The following is a 27,192-nucleotide window of genomic DNA, read 5'->3' as shown; positions in this document are numbered from 1 at the left end:
CATGGGGTAACATGAGGGTTGGGTAACATGGGGTTATGGTAACATGGGGTAACATGGGTTACAATGGGGTAACATGAGGTTTGGGTAACATGAGGTTTGGGTAACATGGGGTTTTGGGTAACATGGGGTTTTGGGTAACATCGGGTTTTGGGTAACATGGGGTAACATGGGGTTTTGGGTAACATGGGGTAACATGAGGGTTGGGTAACATGGGGTTATGGTAACATGGGGTAACATGGGTTACAATGGGGTAACATGAGGTTTGGGTAACATGAGGTTTGGGTAACATGAGGTTTGGGTAACATGAGGTTTTGGGTAACATGGGGTTATGGTAACATGGGGTAACATGGGGTTTGGGTAACATGGGGTTTGGTAACATGGGGTTTGGTAACATGGGGTTTTGGGTAACATGGGATTATGGTAACATGGGGTAATATGGGGTGCATGGGGTAACATGGGGTAACATGAGGCTTGGGTAACATGGGGTTTGGGTAACATGGGTTTTGGTAACATGGGGTTTTGGGTAACATGGGGTAACATGGGTTAACATGGGGTAACATGGGAATTTGGGTAACATGGGGTGCATGGGGTAACATGGGGTTTTGGGGTAACATGGGGTTTTGGGGTAACATGGGGTTTTGGGTAACATGGGGTTATGGTAACATGGGGTAACAAGGGGTTATGGTAACATGGGGTAACATGGGGTTTTGGGTTTTGGGTAACATGGGTTTTGGGTAACATGGGGTTTTGGGTAACATGGGGTTATGGTAACATGGGGTAACATGGGGTAACATGGGGTAACATGGGGTAACATGGGTTTTGGGTAACATGGGGTTATGGTAACATGGGGTAACATCGGTTTTGGTAACATGGGGTAACATGGGTTTTGGTAACATGGGTTTTGGGTAACATGGGGTTTTATTATTGTAAGATAGTAGCTACATTTCGTCTGTTTGCTTTTTGCTTTTGTCTTTATGTCTTTATCTTGGTTTGTTGTTGGGGTTTGTTTTCATGATGTTGTTTACTTCACTATGTTATTGATTATAAACGTTATGATATTGGTTATGATGTAGATTAGTGTTATGTTGTTAGTAGTATAGAGATAATGTTATTGATTATACATGTTATGATATTGATTATGAAGTAGATTATTGTTATGATGTTGCTCTCTAAACTGCCATGTAATCAACTGAATGCTTTGAATAAAATTACAGGCTGTCAGTCTTGTGTGATTTAATTATTAGACAGACTACAACATACAGTATGAATTAACTGAGATAAGTCTGTGTGATTCCTGTCAGGATTTGGCCAGGGTTGTTCCGGGTTTTGGTCAGTAGATGTCCCCATTGTGCTTTTTGTCCCTATGTTTTTCCCTTGATCCCCATTATTATTTGCACCTGTGTCTCGTTTACCCTGATTGTATTTAAACCCTTTGTTTCCCTCAGTTCTGTGCTCTGTGTTTGTATGTTAGCACCCTGCCTAGTGTTCTGTGTGCTCTTGTCGATTCCGGGTGAAGTTCTTGTGGTATTCTGTTTTTTGTTTTTGTCTATTTTTGGTGAGTTTCTTTTGAGGTCTTTTTGTGTTTTTCCTACCACCTTTTGGATTTGCCATTTTTTGTATTTTAGGATTTTTCTTTATTAAATACACCGTCTTAAGTACTGCTGTGTCTGCCTCATCTTCTGGGTTCTGCTGTCTATTCGTGGCTCAGTTGGTTAAGTGACTGTTTCTCACTCCGGAGACCCAGGTTCGAAACCGGGTCCTGACAGAAACACAGAGCCAAAAATGAACCCAGAGGCAGCCAGTTCCCAGGACCTTTTTGCCACGCTGTCCCACCACCAGGAGACTGTCCAACGCCACGAAGCCGCCCTGGTTCAGCAAGAGGCCTTAATGGCTAGACATTCTCATCTTCTGTCGGAGATGCTGACTTCCATTAAGCAAATATCTGATCGACTTACCCCGGCAACAGTTTCCGTCCCAGTACCTCAGGTTCACGTACCCATGGCAGTTAACCCCCTGGCTGAACCTCGTCTTCCACCTCCCCAACGGTTCTCAGGTGATCCAAGTGCTTGTAAAGGCTTTCTCACTCAATGTTCTCTCTCCTTTGAGCTGCAACCCTCGTCGTTTCCCACCGACCGGTCTAAGATCGCATATATCATCACCCTGCTGTCGGAAAAAGCCCTGGCCTGGGCTACTGCTGTGTGGGATGCCCATAGTTCCTGCTGTGCCAGCTACTCTGCCTTTGCTGAGGAATTCAAACGAGTGTTTCAAGGCCCACGCAGTGGTTCTGACTCAGCCAAACAGCTCCTGACTCTCCATCAAGGTTGGCGCAGCGTGACGGACTATGCCATCCAGTTCCGCACGGTGGCAGCAGCGAGTGGCTGGAACAACGGCGCTCACGGTGTGCTTTCTGAAAGGCCTTTCCGACACTATCCAAGATGAACTGGCCACTCGGGAACCACCGGACAATCTCGAGTCCCTGATCAAGTTGGCCTCACGCATTGACCAGCGTCTGAGAGAGAGAGAACTCAACCGTAGACCTCTAGCTCCTATCAGTCCCAGCTCCGAGTCCCCACCTTTATCATCGCTGGCTCCACCGGAACCCATGCAGATTGGACGCATCTCCCAGGCTGAGAGAGACCGCCGGATGAGGAGCGCGCTGTCTATATTGCGGCAAACCGGGCCATTTCCGTTCCACGTGTCCCGGGCTCCAGGGAAACGCTCTGTCCCGTACAGACCGGGGGAACTGTAACGGGAAACATAACCTCCTCCCATCCGTCCAACTCCCGTCTGCTCATTCCAGTCACCCTCTCCTGGGACAACCACAAGCTTCACCTTCAAGCCTTGGTAGACTCTGGAGCCGCAGGTAACTTCATGGATGGTGTCTGGGCGAAGGAGAATGGCGTTCCCTCTGAACCTCTAAGTGACCCCATGAGGGTTACTACATTGGATGGAAGCCCTTTGGGATCTGGACTTGTCACTCATGTCACTACCTCCTTGAGACTTTCAGTTTCACAACACCAGGAATTGATGAACTTTCATTTGATCTCCTGTTCCGAGTTCCCTCTCGTCCTTGGATACCCCTGGCTTCACAGCCATAACCCTCACATCGACTGGTCTGTGGGCACTATCAAGCAGTGGGGTCCTACGTGCCAAGCTACTTGTATTTTCCAGAATTCCCGAGTTCTACTCCCGAGTCTTTAGAATCCATCGACCTGACCCGAGTTCCCGAGTGTTACCATGACCTCAAACTGGTGTTTAGCAAACAGAGGGCCACCATGCTACCACCCCATAGACCTTACGATTGCCCCATCGACCTGTTTCCGGGCACTTGCCCCCCCAGGGGTCGGATCTTTTCCCTATCTCCACCCGAACGAGCTGCTATGGATACCTACATCAAGGACGCTCTGGAAGCAGGCCTCATGCGTCCATCCACAACCCCGGCGGGAGCAGGGTTTTTCTTTGTGGCCAAGAAAGACGGTGGATTACGTCCTTGAATCGACTACCGGGGACTCAATGACATAACCGTCCGTAACCGTTACCCGCTACCCCTTATGGCCACAGCCTTCGAGCTGCTCCAGGAAGCAGTTGTTTTCACTAAGCTTGACCTGCGGAACGCATACCATCTTGTGTGGATCAGACCTGGTGACGAGTGGAAGACCGCTTTCAACACGCCTACTGGTCACTATGAATACTTGGTGATGCCCTTCGGCCTGACCAACGCCCCAGCGGTGTTCCAGCGCTCATAAACGATGTGCTTAGGGATATGCTTAACATATTTGTGTTCGTTTACTTGGATGACATCCTCATCTTTTCGAACTCCCTTCAAGAACACACTAAGCATGTCAGACAAGTACTCAAACGCCTCCTGGACAGCCATCTGTACGTTAAGCCGGAAAAATGTGAATTCCATTCATCCCAGTACAATTCCTGGGATTTGTAGTGGAACCCGGTCGAGTCCAAATGGACCCTAGGAAGGTAGGGGCGGTAGCGGATTGGCCCACCCCCAAATCCGTTAAGGATGTTCAGCGTTTCCTGGGCTTCACAAACTTTTACCGCAAGTTCATCAAGAACTTCAGTTTGGTGGCAGCTCCTCTCTCAGCTTTAACCAAAGGTGGCAATGCAAGGTTTTTGTGGGGAAGAGAAGCTGAGACGGCCTTCCAAGGACTCAAGCAGCGCGTCCTCTCTGCTCCCATCCTGATACTACCGACTACGGATGAACCATTTGTGGTGGAGGTAGACGCATCAGAGGTTGGGGTTGGAGCTGTCCTGTCTCAGAGGGGTGAAGACAAGAAGCTTCATCCGTGCGCTTTCTTCTCACACCGGCTTACCCCGACTGAGAGGAACTACGATGTGGGGGATCGTGAACTCCTAGCGGTTAAGATGGCATTGAAGGAATGGAGACACTGGCTCGAGGGGGCTTCTCACCCGTTTCAATTGCTTACGGACCACAAATCTGGAGTATATCCAGCAGGCGAAGCGATTGAACTCTAGACAAGCTAGATGGTCTCTTTTCTTCAATCGATTCCAGTTTATCCTCACCTATCGGCCCGGGTCGAAGAATCTCAAACCGGATGCCCTGTCCCGAGTCTACGCTCCTGCCATTCGAGATGACACGGACATGCCTGTCCTTCCTGCTGCTAAGATTGTGGCTCCGATCTCGTGGCAAGTTGAGGATACCGTGAGACGTGCTCAAGCTAGCGAACCGGACCCTAAAGGAGGCCCTGCCAATCGGTTGTTTGTCCCCAAGGCAGTGAGGACTCAGGTCCTTCTGTGGGGGCACTCCTCTCGCCTCACCTGTCATCCGGGCGTAGGTCGCACCTTGGAGTTCATCCAGCGTAAGTTCTGGTGGCCTACCATAAGAGAAGACGTTGCCACTTTCGTCAATGCCTGCCCCGTGTGCTGCCAGGGCAAATCTTCTCACCTCCGCCCTCAAGGACTCCTTCACCCTTTACCTGTTCCCCACAGACCCTGGTCCCATATCTCATTGGACTTTATTACTGGACTTCCTCCATCCCATGGCAATACTACTATCCTAGTCATAATCGACAGGTTTTCAAAGGCGGCCAGGTTCGTCCCTCTGACTAAGTTACCTTCTGCCAAGGAAACGGCTGAGTTGGTAATTAATCATGTGTTCCGAGTCTTCGGCATTCCTCAAGATGTGGTTTCTGACAGAGGTCCCCAGTTCGCCTCAAGGTTTTGGAAGGCCTTCTGCCAACTCATGGGGGCTTCTGCCAGTCTATCTTCAGGGTACCATCCGAGTCCAACGGCCAAACAGAGAGGATGAATCAAGAGCTGGAAACCACCCTCCGATGTATGACTCGTGACAACCCGTCCACGTGGTCATCCTTTATTGTTTGGGCCGAATACGCACAACACCTTGCGCTCCTCCTCCACTGGTATGTCCCCGCACGAGTGTCAGTTTGGCTATGCTCCTCCATTGTTCCCGGACCAGGAGGCAGAAGTCAGAGTGCCTTCAGCCTTGAGGTTCGTCAGACGCTGTCGGCTTATGTGGAGGAAGACCCGTCTTAATCTGATGCGTTCCTCACAGAGGTATCAACAACAAGCCAACAGACGTCGCCGTCCCGGGCCTACCCTGCGCCCCGGCCAGAGAGTCTGGCTTTCCACAAGAGACTTACCTCTACGGGTGGAGTCTCGCAAGCTGTCCCAAAATACATCGGTCCCTTCAAGGTTGCCAGGAGAGTTAACCCAGTTTCTTATCGCCTACACTTACCCAGATCCCTTAAGATTAATCCCACATTTCATGTGTCATTGTTAAAACCTGTTGTTTTTCTCCCCTTGTCGGCAGACAGACCTCCCCCTCCGCCTCGTGTCATTGGAGGCCAGCCGGCTTATACCGTCCACCGGATACTGGATTCCCGCCGGGTGCAGCGGTCCTGGCAGTATCTGGTGGACTGGGAAGGCTACGGTCCTGAGGAGCGCTCCTGGGTTCCTGCCAAAGACATCCTGGACCTTGACCTCATTCGTCAGTTCAGGGTCCTCCACCCTGAGAGAGCTGGTAGGAACGTCAGGAGCCGTTCTAGGGGGGATTCTGTCAGGATTTGGCCAGGGTTGTTCCGGGTTTTGGTCAGTAGATGTCCCCATTGTGCTTTTTGTCCCTATGTTTTTCCCTTGATCCCCATTATTATTTGCACCTGTGTCTCGTTTCCCTGATTGTATTTAAACCCTTTGTTTCCCTCAGTTCTGTGCTCTGTGTTTGTATGTTAGCACCCTGCCCTAGTGTTCTGTGTGCTCTTGTCGATTCCGGGTGAAGTTCTTGTGGTATTCTGTTTTTTGTTTTGTCTATTTTTGGTGAGTTTCTTTTGAGGTCTTTTTGTGTTTTTCCTACCACCTTTTGGATTTGCCATTTTTTGTATTTTAGGATTTTTTCTTTATTAAATACACCGTCTTAAGTACTGCTGTGTCTGCCTCATCTTCTGGGTTCTGCTGTCTATTCGTGGCTCAGTTGGTTAAGTGACTGTTTCTCACTCCGGAGACCCAGGTTCGAAACCGGGTCCTGACAATTCCCTTCTTGGATTAACTGTCATGCTGAAACACTCATATCAAATCTGTAAGTGTGTGTGTGTGTCTGTGCGTGTCCAGTACTCTGGTGGCGGAGGATGTGTGTCTGTGTACCCCAGTACATGTGTAGTGTAGGATGTGTGTCTGTGTACCCCAGTACATGTGTAGTGTAGGATGTGTGTCCCCCCCAGTACATGTGCAGTGTAGGATATGTGTCTGTGGACCCCAGTACATGTGGAGTGTAGGATGTGTGTCTGTCCACTCCAGTACATGTGCAGTGTAGGATATGTGTCTGTGGACCCCAGTACATGTGGAGTGTAGGATGTGTGTCTCTGTACTCAAGTACATGTGGAGTGTAGGATGTGTGTCTCTGTACTCCAGTATGTGTAGTGTAGGATGTGTGTCCACTCCAGTACATGTGTAGTGTTGGATGTGTGTCTGTGTCCTCCAGTACATGTGTAGTGTAGGATGTGTGTTCACTCAAGTACATGTGTAGTGTAGAATGTCTGTCCACTCCAGTACATGTGTAGTGTAGGATGTGTGTCTGTCCACTCCAGTACATGTATAGTGTAGGATGTGTGTTCACTCCAGTACATGTGCAGTGTAGGATGTGAGTCTGAATATTCCTCCCTGAAACATATAATTGTATGGAAGCGATTAGAATGTATAACATCATAATCAATAAATGTGTAGTCTAGTCAGAATGTGTGTGTGTGTGTGTGGGCGTATGGTTGTGTGAATGTGTGCACGTGAGAAGTCAGTATAAAATGAATTGTTTTGTATTCTTGACTTTAGGACGTTCCGTGAATAAACCTTTTTGACTATTTTAGCTGGGCCTCCGTCTGTTTCATTCTTTACCAGATCTTACAAATTCTGGTTTGCAGACTGAGTATTACAATTAAATTGGTTTATGTACCTGGAGAACAAAATTCTCTTATCAATTGGTCCTTCGAGCCAGATCTCAATACCTGCCTCTGTCGTCCCAAGGAACTGCTGAGAACGTGCACGGGCGGATCCAGGATCCGTGAGACAAAGACCTGACCTCTGAATTGAGGGTTTTTTTCAGGCCAGTGGGTGAATGAGTGAATTGATACATGACAGAGGTGGAGATGAGATCCAACTGACATTGCTTTTCCCAGTCTACAAGAAGGTCAGGAAAGCTTTATTCACGAATTAGGGGAATTGACGCTTGGGCTACATTCAAAAATATATTGTTTTTGTTGATTGTTTTTGTGTAGTTTAGGTGTTGATTTTAAATTCCCGTAGTAGGGCATTCTTACCCTGAAGACCTATCTTTAGAATTTTGTGTAGAGAAAAGTTTTAAAGGGAATGAAGTATTCTATGCAAATGGAAGGTAGGAATTGGGTGTAGAGCCCCCTAGGAAGCAGTAGAAGGGGGTCCGTGGTGACACCAGGTATCTGCAGTACCAAACTAAACTAAGGAATATTAGAGAATATATTAGAAGGTTCGTAAATGATGTGAGGTATCAGTGACACCAAGACTATCAGTGGACACTACACTACCTATATAAACTAAAGAAGCAGAGGTTAAGAGATAGACTATCAGTGGACACTACACTACCTATATAAACTAAAGAAGCAGAGGTTAAGAGATAGACTATCAGTGGACACTACACTACCTATATAAACTAAAGAAGCAGAGGTTAAGAGATAGACTATCAGTGGACACGACACTACCTATATAAACTAAAGAAGCAGAGGTTAGAGATAGACTAGCAGTGGACATGACACTACCTATATAAACTAAAAAGCAGGTTGAGATAGACTATCAGTGGACTACCTATATAAACTAAAGAAGCAGAGGTTAAGAGATAGACTATCAGTGGACACTACACTACCTATATAAACTAAAGAAGCAGAGGTTAAGAGATAGACTATCAGTGGACACTACACTACCTATATAAACTAAAGAAGCAGAGGTTAAGAGATACACCTAGAGGGTGAGCACACACCTAGGGAATAGTGACATAAGAGATCAGAGTTTTAAGCACACAGATAGAATAAGAAGATAATTATTTGTGTGAGAGAAATATATATTTATCAGTCAAAAGTCATAAGGAGAAACCAAGAATAAGTAGAACTTATAGTCGTATAAAGTGTGAGATCTAAATGAGGTATCAGGATTCATACAAATAATGATTGTAAAATTCTAGGAAAGATTAACGGGGTATTTCTGGAGGAGGTTCCGGAGTTAACCGGAGATGAGTGGGATATGCATTTAAAATATAAAAGATATGTCTACTTCTGTTTAAGGTGGAGGAAGGAGTATGAATTTGATGGGAGTTTGGAAGTAGAAAAGTTGGAACTGATGATACCGCGAATACGTAAGACATGTGGAGACCAGGCAGATAAGAAGCAAGCAGAGGGGCTAGACACAGCGAGGGTTAGCCGAAGAGAATACGTAAGACATGTGGAGACCAGGCAGATAAGAAGCAAGCAGAGGGACTAGACACAGCGAGGTTAGCCGAAAGAGAATACGTAAGACATGTGGAGACCAGGCAGATAAGCAGCAAGCAGAGGGACTAGACACAGCGAGGGTTAGCCGAAGAGAATACGTAAGACATGTGGAGACAAGGCAGATAAGCATCAAGCAGAGGGGCTAGACACAGCGAGGTTAGCCGAAGAGAATACGTAAGACATGTGGAGACCCAGGCAGATAGACACAGAAGCAAGCGTAAGACATGTGGAGACCAGGCAGATAAGAAGCAAGCAGAGGGGCTAGACACAGCGAGGGTTAGCCGAAGGGAATACGTAAGACATGTGGAGACCAGGCAGATAAGAAGCAAGCAGAGGGGCTAGACACAGCGAGGGTTAGCCGAAGGGAATCGTAAGACATGTGGAGACCAGGCAGATAAGAAGCAAGCAGAGGGGCTAGACACAGCGAGGGTTAGCCGAAGGGAATACGTAAGACATGTGGAGACCAGGCAGATAAGCAGAGGGGCTAGACACAGCGAGGGTTAGCCGAAGAGAATACGTAAGACATGTGGAGACCAGGCAGATAAGAAGCAAGCAGAGGGGCTAGACACAGCGAGGGTTAGCCGAAGGGAATACGTAAGACATGTGGAGACCAGGCAGATAAGAAGCAAGCAGAGGGGCTAGACACAGCGAGGGTTAGCCGAAGGGAATACGTAAGACATGTGGAGACCAGGCAGATAAGAAGCAAGCAGAGGGGCTAGACACAGCGAGGGTTAGCCGAAGGAATAGGTAAGACATGTGGAGACCAGGCAGATAAGCAGAGGGGCTAGACACAGCGAGGTTGGCCGAAGGGAATAGGTAAGACATGTGGAGACCAGGCAGATAAGCAGAGGGGCTAGACACAGCGAGGGTTGGCCGAAGGGAATAGGTAAGACATGTGGAGACCAAGCAGATAAGCAGAGGGGCTAGACACAGCGAGGGTTGCCGAAGGGAATAGGTAAGACATGTTGAGACCAGGCAGATAAGCAGAGGGGCTAGACACAGCGAGGGTAAGCCGAAGGGAATAGGTAAGACATGTGGAGACCAGGCAGATAAGCAGAGGGGCTAGACACAGCGAGGGTTAGCCGAAGGGAATAGGTAAGACATGTGGAGACCAGGCAGATAAGCAGAGGGGCTAGACACAGCGAGCGAATAGTAAGGTGGAGACCAGGCAGATAAGCAGAGGGGCTAGACACAGCGAGGTAAGCCGAAGAGAATAGGTAAGACATGTGGAGACCAGGCAGATAAGCAGAGGGGCTAGACACAGCGAGGGTTAGCCGAAGGGAATACGTAAGACATGTGGAGACCAGGCAGATAAGCAGAGGGGCTAGACACAGCAAGGGTTAGCCGAAGGGAATAGGTAAGACATGTGGAGACCAGGCAGATAAGCAGAGGGGCTAGACACAGCGAGGGTTAGCCGAAGGGAATAGGTAAGACATGTTGAGACCAGGCAGATAAGCAGAGGGGCTAGACACAGCGAGAGGGTAAGCCGAAGGGAATAGGTAAGACATGTGGAGACCAGGCAGATAAGCAGAGGGGCTAGACACAGCGAGGGTTAGCCGAAGGGAATAGGTAAGACATGTGGAGACCAGGCAGATAAGCAGAGGGGCTAGACACAGCGAGGGTTAGCCGAAGAGAATAGGTAAGACATGTGGAGACCAGGCAGATAAGCAGAGGGGCTAGACACAGCGAGGGTTAGCCAAAGGGAATAGGTAAGACATGTGGAGACCAGGCAGATAAGCAGAGGGGCTAGACACAGCGAGGGTTAGCCGAAAGGGAATAGGTAAGACATGTGGAGACCAGGCAGATAAGCAGAGGGACTAGACACAGCGAGGTTAGCCGAAGGGAATAGGTAAGACATGTGGAGACCAGGCAGATAAGCAGAGGGACTAGACACAGCAAGGGTTAGCCGAAGGGAATAGTTAAGACATGTGGAGACCAGGCAGATAAGCAGAGGGACTAGACACAGCGAGGGTTAGCCGAAGGAAATACATAAGACATGTGGAGACCAGGCAGATAAGCAGCAGGCAGAGGGGATAGACACAGCGAGGGTTAGCCGAAGAGAGGAAGGGAGCAGAAAGAGAAGAGAAAGAGGAAGTGACAAACAGGGAAGATGTAAGAAGCCAGGAACTAGAACGTAGGATGAACAAGCAACAGGATGCAGGGGAAAGAGGAACCATCACCACGGCTCCTCTGGAGGTCTCTCATAAACCTAAATTATACCCTGATAGATGGAGAGAGAATCCCCATGATGAACCTGTGTTGGTGAGACGACGGCAGCCAGGGCTTCCCGTCCCACCCCCACCACTCCCGAATGGGGAACCTCCTGGAGCCGAGGGAGGGGTAGAGCATAGAGGTGGAGAAAGGGAGAAAGTGGAGAAAAGTGGATAGAGACAGTCAGAAGAAAGGGGGAGACGGATGCTTTAACTGTCACAAACCGGGTTCACTTGGAAGAGGCACCGTGTTGGAATTGTCTCGGTGCTGGAATATTTGCGCCCCCATCTTTTAAATAGGGTTGTTGGTCCAGGAGGTAACATTTTTGCCTACAACGCGGGAGACTCGGGTTCGAATCTCAGCCTATGCACCGATAGACTGAAATTCATTATGATTATAATTCAACTATTTATAGGTTTTGCCCGGAAAGATACTGTTGTTAGTGTTTATTTGAGATATAAACTGAATGTTTTAATAGCTTGTTTAGGTTAAATTGAACTAATTCATTACAACATAATAGCGAGGCGATTTCGATGTGATACGTTGTGTTGCCTAAATGATCTGCTGGAATAACGTATTGAGACTGGAGTCATATTTAAATTCCTGAATCATAGAGGAGACAGTTACCTAAACCTGATTAATTTGACAATAATAACAGAGATACGATAAAGTTTTGCCCATCAGAATGTTTTTATTCTTATGGATTGACTGACATGCGATATAAATTTAGCGAAGTACATGGTACTTTTAAAATTTGGAGTAGAGAAAGTTGGAAAGTTTGGTTTTGCTCTTGCAATAGACTTAAAGCGGAGCTCGGTTTGAGTAGAGGGTAAGTTGCAGGAGGCAGATTGGGTTGTTGCTAACTAACGCTGTGATATCATTGAGAACTAAAGTAAAACTGTGTCAAGTAGAATACACCATAACGGTACTCAAATTGATTTGACAGCTGTTCGGGTACAGACTCTTTTCTGTACTTCTGTCAGTATAATTTTGATTGAGAGAAGTTGATTGATGTTGTAAGTTCTGTTCAAGATCAGACATTCGTATTCTAAACATTCTAATCTGTTTCCATTACGTGGATCCATGTCCGGTCGGTAAAGGGGATTGCAGGTTGAGTTAATTTTATTTTAAAGGGACAGTGCACATTAATCACAGTTGTGGGTATCTAATGGCAGGATATTCCTATTAAGATTTTTGGGAGACTGTCTGCAGACGGACTGAAGGGGTTTCATATATGACCATTGAGGACATTTTAAACTAATAATTGGAAGGAGTAAAATGGACTGATCATTAGGTTTTGGTTGTAGTTAACGTTTGGGTTACTGAAGTCGTTTGACAATAGGGGTTTTGGGGGGGAAGTAACGCTTCATTGTCTTTCTGTGGAAATGTTTTCCGGTGGTTTTAATCTTGAAGGGAGCGAGTGAGTGAGATAGAGGCATGTTTCTACCAACATTGAAAAGTCCTGGATATGTTGTGTTTGTTTTTAGCTTTAGGGTTTGTGGATATTTCCATTTTCCTATAGACACGAAATCTTAAAGGGGTTCAGACATGTGGAATATGAAACGTGTTATTTTCTGAGTTTTAATGAAACACTTGAATTCTTTTGATAAGGGCTGGGAATCTGGGGTACAACATGTAGAAAACGGTTTGAGGGGTTTTCTTTAATTTGCATTATATAAATAGAGTAAAACAACTGTAAAAGGATGGTAGGACGATTGGAATCCAGCCAGTGAAGGAAAGGAAGCCAGGTTAGACTATTGGAACCCAGCCTCTGAAGGAAAGGGAGCCAGGTTAGACTATTGGAATCCAGCCTCTGAAGGAAAGGAAGCCAGGTTAGCCTATAGGAACCCAGCCTCTGAAGGAAAGGAAGCCAGATGAGACTATAGGAACCCAGCCTCTGAAGGAAAGGAAGCCAGGTTAGACTACTGGAACCCAGCCACTGAAGGAAAGGAAGCCAGGTTAGACTATTGGAATCCAGGCAGCGAAGGAAAGGGAAGCCAGGTTAGACTATAGAACCCAGCCTCTGAAGGAAAGGAAGCCAGGTTAGACTATAGGAACCCAGCCTCTGAAGGAAAGGAAGCCAGGTTAGACTATTGGAATCCAGCCAGCGAAGGAAAGGGAGCCAGGTTAGACTATAGGAACCCAGCCTCTGAAGGAAAGGAAGCCAGGTTAGACTATTGGAACCCAGCCAGCGAAAGAAAGGAAGCCAGGTTAGACTATTGGAACCCAGCCAGTGAAGGAAAGGAAGCCAGGTTAGACTATTGGAACCCAGCCAGCGAAGGAAAGGAAGCCAGGTTAGACTATTGGAACCCAGCCAGCGAAGGAAAGGAAGCCAGGTTAGACTATAGGAACCCAGCCTCTGAAGGAAAGGAAGCCAGGTTAGACTATTGGAATCCAGCCAGCGAAGGAAAGGAAGCCAGGTTAGACTATTGGAACCCAGTCAGCGAAGGAAAGGAAGCCAGGTTAGACTATTGGAACCCAGCCAGCGAAAGAAAGGAAGCCAGGTTAGACTATTGGAATCCAGCCTCTGAAGGAAAGGAAGCCAGGTTAGCCTATAGGAACCCAGCCTCTGAAGGAAAGGAATCCAGGTGAGACTATAGGAACCCAGCCAGTGAAGGAAAGGAAGCCAGGTGAGACTATAGGAACCCAGCCAGTGAAGGAAAAGAGCCCAGTTTAGGGTGTAGGAACTTATCCCAGGATGAAAAGAAGGCTGGTTAGAAAGGAAAGGACACAAGGTTAGAGAATTGGAGGGCAGCTGGTATGTTAGAGAATAGTCTGCTTCCTCAGAGAAGACACTTCCTGTTGTCTGTGTGTGAGTCATGACAGACTGTTCAGAGCATGGAGACACACACACACACACACACAGGCAAACACACACACAGACACACAGACACACAGACACACAGACAGACAGACAGACAGACAGACAGACAGCCAGACAGACAGACAGCCAGACAGCCAGCCAGCCAGCCAGCCAGCCAGCCAGCCAGCCAGCCAGACAGACAGACAGACAGACAGACAGACAGACACACACACACACACACACACACACACACACACACACACACACACACACACACACACACACACACACACACTTCACTCACCAAAGTAGACTGGTTTCCCACAGATGGGACAGTAGCCCACCATGATAGATGATATTCCTGACACTGTTTTTTAGCAGACAGGAAGTGTGTATGTAGAGAGTATGAGATGGAGAAAGTGTACGTAGAGTATGAGATGGAGAAAGTGTACGTAGAGAGTATGAGATGGAGAAAGTGTGTGTAGAGAGAGAATGTGTGTGTGAGAGAGTGTGTAGAGAAAAGGTGTGTGTGTGTGTCAGAGAGATGTACAGGAAATAGGTTGAACTCTGTGAATGTGGCGTGTTGTGATGACAGAACCAGGATGTGGTGAGAACCTTGTCACAGCGAGACAAAGAAACATCACTTCAAAATAAATTACGAGATTAACACATTGGTGTCATTGGTGAAAATAAATTTACATACAACTAAGAAAGATATGATAGAACTAGAAAGATATGATAGATAGAACTAGAGATATGAAACATAGAACTAGAAAGATATGATAGATAGAACTAGAGATATGAAACAGAGAACTAGAAAGATATGATAGATAGAACTGGAAAGACAGAATAACCTTTAGATTGAAGATACTGTATGTCTATTATATTCTGGGCTGTTATGACTGAACAGAACATCAGTTGGGACGAGATCTGGAGCAAGGCTGTCAATGATATAGGTCACCCCGAAAACAGATAATGAGGAGAAGAAATGGAGAGAAGATAGAGACAGGGAGAGAGGAGCGAGAGAGAGAGAGAGGAGAAAGAGAGAGAGAGACAGAGAGAAAGAGAGGGGAGAACGAGAGAGTGGAGAAAAGAGAGAGACAGAGAGAAAGAGAGATGAGAAAAAGAGAGGGGAGAAAGAGATGAGAGAGAGAGAGAGAGAGAGAGAGAGAGACTTGGTGCTGAATAGGGGGACTCAATAAAGGAGTCAGCATATCAAGTTACCTGTTCAGTCGTTTTTTCATTTCTCTTTTCTCTCCAACAGAGACTAGGTGCCTCTCAATTAAAAAGGGAAACTTGACACCCACCCCACACTTCACACACACCCACAGAGGGGCGAGGGGAGTGGAGAGAAGGGAGATAAGGTGAGGATGAGTGAATGGGGAGACAGATGGGGGAGAGATAGGGGTGAGAATGGATGGGCGGGGGAGACAGACAGGGGAGAGAGAGTGGTGAGGATGGAGGAGGGGGAGACAGATGGGGGAGACAGTTGTGAGGATGGATAGATGCATGGGGAGACAAACGGGGAGAGATAGTCTGTGTGTGCATCTCCTTTCCCAACCTCTCCTCTCCCTTCCTCTCCTTTCCCGTCCTCTCCTCTCCTCTCTTCTCCTCTCCCTACCTCTCCTCTCCTCTCCCTACCTCTCCTCTCCTCTCCTGTCCTCTCTTCTCTTCTCCTGTCCTCTCCTCTCCTCTCCCTACCTCTCCTCTCCCTACCTCTCCTCTCCCTACCTCTCCTCTCCTCTCCCTACCTCTCCCTTCCTCTCCTCTCCCATCCTCTCCTCTCTTCTCCTGTCCTGTCCTGTCCTCTCCCTACCTCTCCTCTCCTCTCCCTACCTCTCCTCTCCCTACCTCTCCTCTCCTCTCCCGTCCTCTCCTCTCTTCTCCTGTCCTCTCCTCTCCTCTCCTCTCCTCTCCCTACCTCTCCTCTCCCTACCTCTCCTCTCCTCTCCCTATCCTCTCCCATCCTCTCCCGTCCTCTCCTCTCCCTACCTCTCCTCTCCTCTCCCTTCCTCTCCTCTCCCATCCTCTCCCGTCCTCTCCTCTCCCTACCTCTCCTCTCCTCTCCCGTCCCACCCTCTCCTCTCCCGTCCTCTCCTCTCCCGTCCTCTCCTCTCCCTACCTCTTCTCTCCTCTCCCATCCTCTCCTCTCCCGTCCTCTCCTCTCCCGTCCTCTCCTCTCCCTACCTCTCCTCTCCCTACCTCTCCTCTCCTCTCCTGTCCTCTCCTCTCCCTACCTCTCCTCTCCCTACCTCTCCTTTCCCTTCCTCTCCCCTCCTCTCGCGTCCTCTCCTCTCCCTACCTCTCCTCTCCCTACCTCTCCTCTCCTCTCCCTTCCTCTCCTCTCCATACCTCTCCTCTGCATTCCTCTCCTCTCCCTAACTCTTCTCTCCCTTCCTTCACTCTCTTCTACCTCTCCTCTCCCTTCCTCTCCCTAACTCTCCTCCCCTTTCCTCTTCCTTCCTCTCCTCTCCCTTCCTCTCCCTTCCTCTCCCTTCCTCTCCTCTCCCTAACTCTCATCTCCCTTCCTCTCCCTTTTCTCCTACCACTTCCTCTCCCTTCCTCTCCTCTCCCATCCTCTCCTCTCCCAACCTGTCCTCTCCCTATCCCTCCTCTCCATTCCTCTCCTCACCATACCTCTCCTCTGCCTTCCTCTCCTTTCCCTAACTCTCCTCTCCCTTCCTTCCCTCTCTTCTACCTCTCCTCTCCCTTCCTCTCCTCTTCCTTCCACTCCTCTCCCTTCCTCTCCCTTCCTCTCCTCTTCCTTCCACTCCTCTCCCTTCCTCTCCCTTCCTCTCCTCTCCCTAACTCTCCTCTCCCTTCCTCTCCCTTCTTCTCCTCTCTCTTCCTCACCCTTCCTCTCCACTCCCTTACTCTCCCTTCTTCTCCTACCCCTTCCTCTCCCATTGTCTCATCTCCCTTCCTCTCATCTTCCTTCCTTCCTCTCCCCCCTTCCTTTCCTCTCCCTACCTCTCCTCTCCCTACCCCTCCTCTCCCTTCCTTTCCTCTCCTCTCCCTACCTCTCCTCTCTCTTCCTCACCTGAAGTTAATACCCACACAGCAGGAACAACCATAACGATGACAATGACAACAACAACAAGCTGGTGAAGTTGCTACCCAACAGAAAAATCCATGACAACGACAACAAGTTGGTAAAGTTGCTACCCAACAGTATTCACCATGACAGCGACAATGATAACAACAGCAAGCTGGTAAAGTTGCTACCCAACAGCACTAACCATGACAGCAACAATGATAACAACAACAAGCTGGTAAAGTTGCTACCCAACAGCACTAACCATGACAGCGACAATGACAACAACAACAAGTTGGTAAAGTTGCTTCTAGAATAAAATCATCCAGTTGGGATCATTATGAAAAAGTTCATGTCACTACCATGAATGTTTAAGTTATATAGTCTACCAAGTGTTAATTCATACTATGATACTTGTGAGTTGATGTGATGTCATTGATGATTTCTAACAGATACACCTTGATGTTGTTTCGTTCTTTTCTTATTCTACTTGAATAAACTCAAGACTTGAATGTAGTTTGTAGTCATTTACTTCCATATAGGGTCATTGTTTACAGACACAGCTGTAGGCTGACCTGACCCCACCCTGACTTGCAGGTGCCTTGGTGGAAGAGTAGGGTAACATCTCACAGCAAGAACTAGCAAATATGGTGCAGTCCAAGAGGAGGAGATGCACTACAGTACTTAATGCAGCTGGTGACCACACCAGATACTGACTGTTACCCCCCCTCCTTTGTTCAGGGACACATTATTCTATTTCTGTTAGTAACATGTCTGTGGAACTTGTTCGGTTTATGTCTCAGTTGTTGAATCTTGTTATGTTCATACAAATATTTACACATGTTAAGTTTGCTGAAAATAAACGCAGTTCATTATATGAGTTTAGTTCTTACTGACAGACTGGGTTGGTAGAAGGAGACAGGGGGAGGAGGGAGAGAGAGATGAGAGAGATAGGACTTATTGACAGACTGGGTTGGTAGAAGGAGACAGGGGAGGAGGGAGAGAGAGATGAGAGAGATAGGACTTATTGACAGACTGGGTTGGTAGAAGGAGACAGGGGAGGAGGGAGAGAGAGGGAGAGAGAGATGAGAGAGAGATAGGACTTATTGACAGACTGGGTTGGTAGAAGGAGACACGAGGGAGGAGGGAGAGAGAAGAGAGAGAGATGAGAGAGAGATAGGACTTATTGACAGACTGGGTTGGTAGAAGGAGACAGGGGAGGAGGGAGAGAGAGATGAGAGAGATAGGACTTATTGACAGACTGGGTTGGTAGAAGGAGACAGGGGAGGAGGGAGAGAGAGATGAGAGAGAGATAGGACTTATTGACAGACTGGGTTGGTAGAAGGAGACAGGGGAGGAGGGAGAGAGAGATGAGAGAGATAGGACTTATTGACAGACTGGGTTGGTAGAAGGAGACAGGGGGAGGAGGGAGAGAGGGGAGAGAGAGATGAGAGAGAGATAGGACTTATTGACAGACTGGGTTGGTAGAAGGAGACAGGGGAGGAGTGAGAGAGAGACAAACACCAGTGATGTCATCATAACCAGTAACCTGTTCCTCTCTTGGCCCAGCCCAGCCTGACCCTGACATATAGCATCAGGCCTGTTGAGTTGACTTGGGTAACAGACCTCTAGCTTCTACACCACATCCCCCCTTCTCCTGCTCTAACATGAGACCTCATCAGTACTCATTTTGGGTGCTGGTACTGTTTCTATTTAGGTGCTGGAACATTAAGCCAATATTCTATAAGAGGTGAACTCAAGCAGTAGAAAGTTAGAGGTGATATTATAGGACACACTATGTGTAAATTTGCTGCTCTGCCAGCAGTTTCCTGTGGAGTGTTTCTGATGTCAGTGTTTCCTGTAGGTAGGTGGGTTTAACCACTCATCTTGTCTGATCTTGTCTGCATTAAAGGTTGAGTTCAATCTTATAGAAGTCATATAGTCTAGCAGTATTTCTCACTCTTCAGTCCTCTCCTTATGACAGTAGACTTGTTTGCTCAGTGGAGCCCCAGTTCGAGGCAGATATGATACCTGCACTGGTACTGATGACCCTGTTGTGGAGCACAGGTAGGATGCTGTTATACTGATATACACGTGTGACAGTTACTGAGATGTGATTTAATATTGTAAGATATCTTACCATTTGCAGGGTTAGTAAAATAACATGCAACTGGAAGCAGACAGTAAAAATGTGTCTCAAAGCAGGACAATGATGTGATCACCTGTAAATGTACTTTACTGTAGTCTAACTGTCCATCTGGGGACAGGCACTAATGTCAGTTAAGATGTGATGGTGTCCTGCATCGGACTGTTGTACAGTGGGGCAAAAAAAGTATTTAGTCAGCCATCCATTGTTCTCTTAAAAATGATGAGATAGAGCCTGTAATTTTCATCATAGTACACTTCAACTATGACAGACAAAATGAGAAAATCGTGACAAAATCACATTGTAGGATTTTTTTATTAATTTATTTGCAAATTATGGTGGAAAATAAGTGTTTGGTCACCTACAAACAAGCAATATTTCTGGCTCTCACAGACCTGTAACTTCTTCTTTAAGAGGCTCCTCTGTCCTCCACTCATTACCTGTATTAATGGCACCTGTTTGAACTTGTTATCAGTATAAAAGACACCTGTCCACAACCTCAAACAGTCTAAATACTAAAGACTTTTTTGCCCCCCCCTTCATATATACTGTAGTTGAAGGTTATTTTAGTGTCATAAAAAGTGTTCTTTAAAACAAATCAGGATGCTTGGTGGATGGATTCAGTGTAGATGTTCTGCTGTGTATCGAGGTGTTTATATGAAAGTGGTAGATTTGTAATTCTTTACCAGAGAAAGTTCTGGATTACTTGTCTTTGGGTGACCTCAGTCTTTGACAATTCAGCTACTTTGTTCACAGTCCTACTGTAATGGTCTGGGTGTAGCTGGTGCAGAGGAGTCAGGACAGTAGAGATGAGTAACACATGTAACTTTACTCAAATATTCCAATAACGTGTCATAAATACCGAGCCCACAGTAACAGACCAAACATACATAAAACAATCCCGCACAAAAACCATGGGGAAAACAGAGGGTTAAATAATGAACATGTCATTTGGAATTGGAACCAGGCGTGTAAAACGAAGACAAAACAAATGGAAAATGAAAAGTGGATCGGCGATGGCTAGAAGGCCGATGACGTCGCACCACGCTGCCCGAACATAGGATGCGGGACCACTTCTGTGGAAGTTGTAACAGTAACCCCCTTGACGCGCAGGGCGATCTGGATGGAGACGGTGGAACTCCCACAGCAATGAAGGGTCCGACACCGGCACCCGGCATCTCTCTTCCGGACCGTACCCCTCCCACTCCACGAGGTACTGAAGGCCTTTCTCCCGATGCCTCGAGTCCATTATGGCTCAAACAGCATCTCCGGGGCCCCCTCGATGTCCAGAGGGGGTGGAGGAAAATCTGCACCTCAGACTCATGGAGTGGACCAGCCACCACCGGCCTGAGGAGAGACACATGGAACGAAGGGGTTCATACGTGTCCATCGAGGGGAAGCTGTAACCTGAAGCAAACCTCGTTCAGTCTCCCCAGGACTTTGAATGGCCCCACAAACAGCGGGCCCAGCTTCTGGCAGGGCAGGCGGAGGGGCAGGTTTCTGGTCGAGAGCCAGACCAGGGCCTCACTGCGGTGGCGGAGGTGAAAACCAGAGGTAAGGCTGACCGAGACCCCCAGACGTTCCATAAACGCCCTCCAGAACCTTGACGTGAACTGGTGACCTCGATCAGACACTATAACCTCTGGCACCCCATAGTGCCGGAAGACGTGTGTAAACAGGGCTTCCTCAGTCTGTGATGGCCGTAACGGCATGACAAGGTTCTCATAGTGCCCTGAGGTGGTACTAAATGCCGTCTTCCTCTCGTCCCCTCCCGAATACGCACCAGGTTGTAAGTGCTCCTAAGATCCAATTTTGTGAAGAAGCCCTGTGCATTGACTCTATCACACTGGCTATGAGAGGCAGGGAGTAGCTGTACCTCACGGTGATTTGGTTGATACCTCGATAGTCAATGCACGGGCGCAGACCGCCATCCTTCTTCACCGCCAGAACAAGGACAGGGACCGACTTCGGCGGAAGTCATGACACCTACAACTGTCACCTTTTGTAGCAACTGATTTACTTAACTAAAGGCACATCTCAATATGTGGTCCAGGTGTCTTAGTGTTCCTATAGAAACCTCTGTCCAAACACAGCATTAAATAGCATCTAATCAGAATAGTGTACAGAGCTAAGTTATTACAACTATTAAAATGTAATGTGTTTTTTAGTGTTTATTCTGTGTCATTAATAAAATCACTGTTGCCTATTAGATCAATATCAATGTGAACACGTCTGATTGGACTAGATCCATGTTGAGGTGAGACACGTCTGATTGGACTAGATCCATGTTGAGGTGAGACACGTCTGATTGGACTAGATCCATGTTGAGGTGAGACACGTCTGATTGGACTAGATCCATGTTGAGGTGAGACACGTCTGATTGGACTAGATCCATGTTGAGGTGAGACACGTCTGATTGGACTAGATCCATGTTGAGGTGAGGCCATTCCATGTCTGTATTGGTTTGTATGAGAAGGCATTTTGGGAGAAGGTGGTGGACCGTTTGAGGATTCTACAGTTCCCCTGGTGGAGGTTCTTGGAACACATATATTTAAGTCTGAGGTTGATGAAAACACACCACACAGCAGCACCACGTTTGGTTATCTTGAAAACCAGGCAGATGTTGTAGTACCGAATGAAATGGCGAGGAGAGGGGAGGGGAGGAGAGGAGAAGAAGAGGGGAAGAAGATAAGTGAGGTGAAGATAAGGTGAGTGGGGAGAAGATGATTAGAGGGGGGCAGAAGGGGAGTATAAAGGGTCAGAAGAGGAGATGAGAGATGGAGAAGAGGAGCGGTGGAAGATAGTGGCAGAATAGGAGAAGAGGGGGGAGGGGAGGAGAAGAGAGGGAGAGAAGAAGAGAGGGGGGGAGTAGAGGGGGGAGAAGTGGGGGAAGAGGAGAGGGGGATAAGAGGAATGGAGAAGAGGAGTGGAGAGGGGAGAAGAGGAGAGACTGGAGAGAGAATAGACTGGAGAAGAGAGGGGGAGAAGAGAGGAGAGATAAAAAAGTGAGGAGGAGAGAGGAGAGGGGAGAAAGGAGAGGAGAGGGGGAAGAGAATAGAGGGGAGAAGAGAGGGGGAGAAGAGGAGAGGAGAGGGGGGAAGAGAATAGAGGGGAGAAGAGAGGGGGAGAAGAGGAGAGGAGAGGGGGGAAGAGAATAGAGGGGAGAAGAGAGGGGAGGAGAAGAGAAGTGTAGAGGGGGAGAAGAAGGGTAAAGTCACTGAGCTATTCATTAAAACTACTGCAAATGTTTGTCTATGGAGATTGCATGGCTGAGTGCTTGATTTTTTTTGCATCTGTCAGGAAGGGGTGTGGCTGAAATAGAATCCACTAATTTGAAGGGGTGTCCACATACTTTGTATATATAGTGTATGTCCACATGGGTGTTGTTGCACCATACCAACGATAAGCCTGTCTTCCCCATCACAATGAAAGGTCATGTTGATGTTCATTTAACCTCTGTCTCTCTCTTCCTCTGACTCCTCCCTTTCTCCTTTGTTTCTCTCTGTCTCTTTCTCTCTCTTTCTCCTCTGTCTCTCTCTTTCTCCTCAGATCTCCAGGCTCAAAGCGTCAGTCCACCAGGTAGGTAGAGTATAAATCTACAGTGATTATAGCAGTTCAATATTAGTCAACTTTATTATCCCACATGGAGAAATTCATGTGTCCATACAAACCATTCTAAAACCCAATAACAAGTAGTGTTTTATGGAACTACTAATACTTGTCAACCACAAAGCATTACTGCTGTTAGAATAACAGAATCACTGTCATCATCTGTCCTCACCACTGTGTTTTCCTCTCTGCTGTTTACAGCTAAATACTCAGTCAGACTGGTGAATGGGACCACTTCCTGTTCTGGGACAGTGGAAGTCTTCTATAAAGGAGAGTGGTCAGGTCTCTGTACTAGGTGGTGGAGCATGAGAGAGACTACGGTTTTGTGTAGAGAGATGGACTGTGGGAATCCTGTCGCTGAATCTAGAGGACCTCTGATTGAAGAGGGAAGAGGAGGAGTCAGACTATTTAGTATTTGCTATGGAAATGAGTCTTCTATTAGACAGTGTGACATCATAGAAGAACCTGGTGTCTATAATGATGGTGGATATTATCGTCATGTGACCTGTTCAGGTAAGAGACTGGTCATATTGAGAGATTTATTTATACATTATACAATATTACCATGTACCATGTTTTATGTGTTTTTATTTCATTTAAATAGAGGGAGAGATGTCAGATGTATTTAAACATTATATTTGTGTTTGTCATATTGGTTTATGGGAGATGTTCATGGGCAGATCATTGTAGTTCAGATGGTACTGAAGTGAAGCTGCCTGATGGATGTCCAGCTGTTTATTTTCTATAAAGTGAAGTGAACTTATTCCTGTCTCCTGCCTGCATTATTCCCAACCCGATCCTGAGTGACTAAGAACCCATTTCTACCTCTTACAGTATCAAACATAACAAACTACTATCTTTTATCCAACATATTTGTGTTTAGTCCTTGACAGTGTCATCAACAAAACTGATTGAATGTTCAACCAACTCTTTTTCTCCAGAGTCTGTGCGGCTTGTGGATGGAGCTGGTCTCTGCTCTGGGAGAGTGGAGGTGAAGTCCAATCAGTCCTGGGCCTCAGTGTGTGAAGCTGACTTTGACCGGCAGGATGCAGAGGTAGTCTGTAGGGAGTTTGGCTGTGGGGCTCCTGCAGCTCTACAGGGGGGGCTCTATGGAGAAGGTGAGGGTCAGACCTGGGATAAAGAGTTCCAGTGTAAAGGTAATGAGTCCCTTCTCCTGGACTGTGACACCTCAGACAGAGAAAACAACACCTGCCTACCTGGTAATGCTGTTGGACTCACCTGCTCAGGTAAGAAAAAGTTTGTCACTCAATCAACATTGTTTCTCACCTGGAGTGAAGAGAGACAATATAGGTGTGTTTTAGTGAGAAAATAGTACGATTACTGTCTCTCTCTTTTCTTTTCTCAGAGCCTGATGATGTGAGGCTGGTGGGAGGAGGCAGTCGCTGTGCTGGTGGAGTGGAGTGGTACGACCAGGGAGAGTGGAGGACTGTGGGAACTCTCTCTGACGTGATGTTTACAGCTGCAGTAGTGTGTAGACAGCTGGGTTGTGGCTCCACTGTTTCAGTACTACCTGGATACACCACTAGAGGGTTCAGAGTTCACTGTTTTGGGTCTGAGCGCACACTGAGGGAATGTTACAGAAGTTATGATATTCTTCCTGGACTCAAAGTGATCTGCTCAGGTAGTAACAAGATGCACTTTATGGCCAAACATAAGTGGACTTTAGTGGATTCGGCTATTTCAGTCACACCTGACAGGTTTATCAAATTGAGCACACAGCCATGCAATCTCCATAGACAAACATCGGCAGCAAAATGTCCTTACTGAAGATCTCAGTGAATTTCAACGTGGAACATCTCGGAGCAACAACGGCTCAGCCGTGAAGTGGTAGACAACACAAGCAGAACGGACCAAAGAGTGTTGATATGTGTAGAGCTTAAGAATAATCCTCTGTTGTAAAAAGTCACTGCTGAGTTCCACATACTTTAGTCCAGGTATTATATCTCCTTCCTGGACTCACAGTGACCTGCTCCGGGAATATCAAGATATTATAATTATATTCAACTCATTTCCTTCATTCATACAACTTCCTCTGCACCTCTCATGATGACTGTTTAGCTTGTCAGTCTGCTTTACTAAATAGATCCCTCAGTCAAGTAGGAATCAAATACAACTTAAATATCCCAGAATGCTTTGTATGTGAGTGTTATCTCAGTGAACGTCTCTACTCACTACCACTGTCACATGTCATGTTATTGTCACATCTAAATGAGGAAAGTAGTTGAGGAGCTACATTTTCTTTTTCTCTCCTCTTGTTCCAGATGTCCTGCTTCAGCCTGATATCAACATATGTTGTCTCAGTGACTGAAGGCCCACTACTCATGTTGCCCTGTGAGGGAGGGTGGCTGGCACTGTTACATGCTGATGTTATTGTCATATCTATAGGAAACTAGTTGAAGAGGTTTATCTTGTTCTCTTTTATTGTTACAGATCTCCTGGTCCAGCCTGATATCTTCCTGACTGACCCAATGGGAGGGGTCTCCAGGGGCCACCAGGGGCCCGAGATGTTCAGGGGCTACAACTTCACCATCACCTGCTCCACTCAGCCACAGTACCCAGGAGGCTCCTTCCTCCTCACGTTCACCGGCTCCAACAGAACCCAGACCCAGCCAGCTGTCAATCACTCTGCTGCCTTCCTCTTCCCTGCTGCAGATGACTCCCACCAAGGGAACTACAGCTGTGTTTATGACAATTATGTTTTCTCTCATAACTTCTCCTCTGAGAGTGAGCTCCTCTCCCTCACCATCACAGGTAACTGAACATGAACCAGACTTATAACTTTGTCATTGACAGATTTCCCACAGATCTATGTGATGATGATCAGTCCCCTCATCAAAGGTGTTTCTGTTTGCAGCCTCTCCTCTGCCAGCCTTCATCATCAGACACGTTGTAGTGCTGCTGATCCTACTGACAGCCATCACCACCTCCTACCTGTACTACAAGGTAAAGACATTTACTCAGACGTTACAAGTCATTTAAACTAGAGGGAGAGGGTGAGGGGGAGAGAGAATGGAGATACGAGAGAGTAAATGTCTGACTGTTGGTGCTGTGTCTCCCTAGCCCACCAGGAGGCAGAAGAGAGTGAACAGGGTGAGCAGCATGGATCTTTATGTCAATGCCATGGAGATGGTCTCTCTGAGCTCCAGAGCTGAAGCTGGACCGGGAGAGGAGAGAGCAGCCCAGGGGACGGAGTAGGAGTAGAATGAAGCTGACCCTACATGCTGATCTTAGGTCAGTTTTGTGTTTTAAATCGATGGTCAGCAGTGGACTGGTGTTTAAAATGTGGTGACAAACCTGAAGTATTTCTAATTTTAATAACAATTTGAGAATTAGTTTATTTTTCTAGAACCTTGTAAGAAATCTAAAAGGAGTGACTGCAACCACCATTATTCATTTAGTTTGATTTTTACCACCAGAGAAACATGGGGTTTTGGGTAACATGGGGTTTTGGTAACATGGGGTTTTGGTAACATGGGGTTTTGGGTAACATGGGGTTCTGGGTAACATGGGGTTTGGGTAATATGGGGTTTGGGGTAACATGGGGTTCTGGGTAACATGGGGTTTTGGGTAACATGGGGTTTTGGGTAACATGTGGTTTTGAGGTAACATGGGTTTTGGTAACATGGGGGTAACATGGTGTTTTTGGGTAACATGGGGTTTGGGGGGTAACATGGGGTTTTGGGTAACATGGGGTTTTGGTAACATGGGGTTTTGGGTAACATGGGGTTTTGGGTAACATGGGGTTTTGGGTAACATGGGGTTTTGGGTAACATGGGGTTTTGGTAACATGGGGTTTTGGGTAACATGGGGTTTTGGGTAACATGGGGTTTGGGTAACATGGGGATTTTGGGTAAATGGGGTTTTGTATGGGGTTTTGTCTTCAAAAGTGTCTATTAGATTCTTTATCTTATTTAGTGTCTCTTAGATTCTTTATCTTATTTAGTGTCTCTTAGATTCTTTATCTTATTTAGTGTATCTTAGATTCTTTATCTTGAAGTGTTTCCATTATTTGTCCAGGTATTATTATAATCATCTGTTCATTCTTTGTACTTTTAAACATTTTTTATAAAGTGTCTTTGTTGTTATCTTATTTACTCTTAGATTCTTTATCATTGATGTTATTGATTATAAATGTTATGTCCATATTGATTATGATGTTCATTCTTTGTATTATTTGTTATGAAGGGGTTGTTGTAGTATAGAGATAATGTTATTGATTATAAATGTTATGATATTGATTATGATGTAGATTAGTGTGATGTTGTTAGTAGTATAGAGATAATGTTATTGATTATAAATGTTATGATATTGATTATGAAGTAGATTATTGTTATGATGTTGCTCTCTAAACTGCCATGTAATCAACTGAATG

At 46.7% G+C, this 27,192-nt stretch overlaps 1 pseudogene; it reads left to right on the top strand.

Annotated features, from left to right (window-relative positions):
* Positions 1–14,420: 14,420 nt before the first annotated feature.
* Positions 14,421–26,314, top strand: LOC135506604 (scavenger receptor cysteine-rich type 1 protein M130-like; annotated as a pseudogene).
* The last annotated feature ends 878 nt before the right edge of the window (positions 26,315–27,192 follow it).

This window comes from Oncorhynchus masou, chromosome 20 (genome assembly GCF_036934945.1).
Source record: "Oncorhynchus masou masou isolate Uvic2021 chromosome 20, UVic_Omas_1.1, whole genome shotgun sequence".
Classification (NCBI taxonomy): domain Eukaryota; kingdom Metazoa; phylum Chordata; class Actinopteri; order Salmoniformes; family Salmonidae; genus Oncorhynchus; species Oncorhynchus masou.
Note: the sequence above shows the minus strand (reverse complement) of the source record. Positions and strands in the feature narration are given on the sequence as shown.